Below are 3,918 nucleotides of genomic sequence, written 5' to 3'. Positions count from 1 at the left end.
AACAGGCCCCTTTTTATTAATGGAAGACACTGTATGCCTTCTTTATATGAAAATCTTTAGACACTCCCTTCTGGCATCCGTTAATTAATATTCTGATAGCAAATAGCCCGGATAACCTTCGTTAACCCCTTTTAACGAAAATCTAACTGAGGCCTGGTTTTCATTAGAAGTCACAAAAAACGTGGCTGTGACCCTACGTGACATTAAATCTTAAACAGAGTACCCCTTTATTTTCAAGGTATATAAACCCGTTCATTTTCATCATTTTCGGTTCAGTCGAGATTCAGAAGTGGTTCAATAGCGTTTCAGTAATCGTGCAGTCACGTCGCGTTACACGCATAAGAGTCAATTCTAGTGAGATCGGGTTAAAGTCCCTTTCGAATCAAATCGTAACCTTATAGATTCCGTTCGTTCGGTATATATTCTATTTGGCACTCAATAATTGCTCTCTGACCCCGCATTACCAGTGCGTTAAAACCGTGCATCATAGGTAACAATTTCTCCAATTGTACACCCACTAAATTTACTCGCGACACAACAAAACACTTCTAATTATCTTAATTCAGAATATATTTGTCTTGTTTGTTAACTCGCGTAATCTACAACCCTTAATTATTGCCTAATATCCTAATCTAATAGTTGAATGTTCCCACACGATACAATCTTACCGCTCGGATTGTATCAATTAAATTATATATAAGTTACGAGGCTAACTAATCTTAAATTCAAATCAACAAAGATTTCAAAATTAACTAACAAATTGAAACCATATTCCAGGGGTAACAACCCCCTCGTCGGCCTCTTGCGTTGCTCGCAGCCCTGGCTCGTAACAGTGCTTTCTTGTAGTGAAATCTTGCCATAGATATCGGTCGTTTCATCTTATGTTTGTACAGACGATAAGCGTACCAGACGCAAATGTCCACCAAATGAAAGAAAAATTTCCGGTACCATTTCAATGATTTACGTGTCGAGTTCACAGTGCTTATGACCATATCAGCTTTATCCACTGCACCCATTGAATTGTTGTAGTCTAACACGCATACAGTTTTCTGGATAACTCTTTCTCCTCCGTGCTTGATTACCGTTTTAAATTCTGCTATATGCATTGTAGACAGCACATACACTCCTTTCTTATCCATTCATTTTAAGACTAATAAGTTATCGGATGATCTAAATGAAGCCTCCCCCTTTTTTAATCGTTTGTCAATTTTGGGCATTCCTTTTCTCCTTTTTATTACGGTCCCGCACGCGTTTGTGCCATTATTATGTAAAAACTTAAATAAAGCGGGACTCGCATACCAGTTATCTACATAAAGGGTATGGCCCCTTCCTAGATGCGGCTTCATAAGGGTTTCCACTATTGCTCCTGATTTTCCAATATCTAGATTTTCAGTATTCACCATGGTAGATGATCCGGCATAAATTATTAAATCTTGCACGAACCCCACATTCGCTCAAAATAAACGATTTTATACCAAATCTGTTTCTCTTTGATGGTACGTATTGCTTAGAAGAAAGCCGCACTTTATACAAAAGTAGACTTTCGTCAATGTATAGCCGTTGGTAAGGCTGAAATGATTCATTAAATGCTTTTCGTAATATTTCAACGACGTTTCGTATTTTGTACAAACGATCATTAGTACGACCAACATTATCGGTGAAATGTAGCATTTGTAGTAATTTGAAATAACGGTCTCTCGTCATTAGTTCTCCAAAAATATCGCGACGCAGAAGTTTATCTTTACTCCAGTACTCTGCTAATGATAACTTCTTGTTGCGTGTCATCAATTGTTTGAGATTGGCTGAATGTGTCGGCAGCGTTCCCGCGCCGATGCGGATCGGCGCCCGCAATTGGCTGGATCGCGGAGAGAAGCGAGATCAAGAATCGATTGTTAGCTCGCTCTCTAATTGGCTCGCGCCGACGAGACGGGTTACGATCGATTATCATCGTTTCGCCGGCTCGCTCGCTCGTCCAGTTCGTTTCTAACGCTCTAACTAACTATCTCGCAATCGATCTTGATCTCAGCTTCTTGTTCACTTGAACGCTTCGCGTCTTTTGACCGGTTTCGTGCCACAAGAGCTATCTCCGGCTCCCGAAATAGACGTGTTTATTTGTGTTTACAAACTGTACAAAGTAATCGGTTCTTGTTCGACGATCCTCACGGTGAAATAAAGTCGTTGTCTCAGTAAACCGCGGCTCTTTAGTGTTCGCCTTCCGATCCCAAACATCAATAATGACACAGCAAAAAACAATATAATTTAGCTAGCCCTGTTCCATCTGACATATTTACGTTATTATTATTCTTCCGAGACCAATATCGATTAGTTTCCCTTGCAATCAACTCTACGAGCTCTTCAGAAACGAAAAGTTGAAAAAAGTCTAAGATTTTTGCTGATCTATTAATATTTCTTTTAATTCCTGAATCCGCTATCGCAAACTTATACATTTTGGGGATGAATGTTTTTGACGTCCATATTTCTGTCATAGGTTTCAATCTGTTCAGTTTCTGATTCAGAAGTACTACATATAGCTCTTCTATTTCTGTGTCGTATTACATTAATTTGATTTTCATTATCTGAATCTGTTAAGCCATTAGAGGATAAAATTCTTTTCGACCTTCTCTGCGACATTCTAATAAGGGAGGTACAAAAAGATGTTATAAAACAACCTAAACAAAGCCTGTTTCGTCGTTCGGGACGGGATTTGCCGGTGTAGACGGTCGGACGTACACGAAAGAAAACTGGCGGTTATGTTACACACATCGTTATTTCCAACTATTTACAACATATTTAAAATTTCGCGGAGGCGCAAAGATACCGGTGCACTAGAGTAGGTAGTCTATACCGGTTCTAACTCAATAGGCGAGGGGGTCATTCTTTTGCGGGGCGACGGGGGGGGGGTCGCGGTTTCTAACTCAATGGGCGAGGGGGTCATTCTCTTGCGGGGCGATGGGAGGGATCGCTCCGCAGCCGCCGAGGTATCGCCTTGCGGTTTATGTTACCGGGATGGCGTTTCTTATCGCTGCATCAGGATCTCGGATTGCCGCTGAAGTATCTCATTGTCGTTGCAGCCGTATTCTGCAATGTGATTTTACCTTGAAGGTTGCGATATATTTCGCTGGGAGATAGAGAGAGAGGTTGTTTCTCTCTCTCTCGCTCTTGCGTCTTCTTGCCACGCGGCCATTTATTCGCTTTTGCCGCGCGACCATTTATTCGCTCTTGCCGCGCGGCCATTTTTTTATTATATCTCGCGGGAGATAGAGAGGCTGTTTCTCTCTCGCTCTCGCGGTTTCATGTCGCGAGATCGTTGCATTTTGGCGAAACGGCGTCTTTTCTCATAGAACCGTATACTTTTGCCAGTTGCGATCGCATCAACGGTTTTTTCATTATCGCGTCAACGGTTTTTTCATTATCGAGTCAACGGTTTTTTCATTATCGCGTCAACGGTTTTTTCATTATCGCGTTTACACCTCGTATTCGTGAAATAAGAATTCTCTTGGGCGAGTCGCCATGCAGTTTTTCGTTATCGCGTCGACATCTCGTATTCATTATCACGTCAAGGGTTTTTTATTCCACATCCTTCGCTAAATTTTATCGCTCGAGATACGTTCAAATAGGAGGCGGTTCGCCGATACGCACATTTCAAGTTGTGTTTTCAGTGAAAATACATAGCAGTAGTAGAAAATGTTTGTAACAATCGCAAAACGACGATGTGCCATAGTTGATGAGAGCCGGCCGATGGAGGATGTGGCTGCAGGATTGGTGAGTGCGCTGTTTTGTATCAAAGTGCATCGTTTTGTATCGTGTAAATGAAAAAATATTTTTCCACAGACGGGCATGGAAAGAATACGGTTCGTCCGGTCTTGGAGGCGTGCCTTCAAAATTTTGATCAGGGAACTGGAGGAGTGGGACGAGGAG

The sequence above is a fragment of the Halictus rubicundus genome, unplaced genomic scaffold (genome assembly GCF_050948215.1).
Source record: "Halictus rubicundus isolate RS-2024b unplaced genomic scaffold, iyHalRubi1_principal scaffold0089, whole genome shotgun sequence".
NCBI lineage: Eukaryota > Metazoa > Arthropoda > Insecta > Hymenoptera > Halictidae > Halictus > Halictus rubicundus.
Note: the sequence above shows the minus strand (reverse complement) of the source record.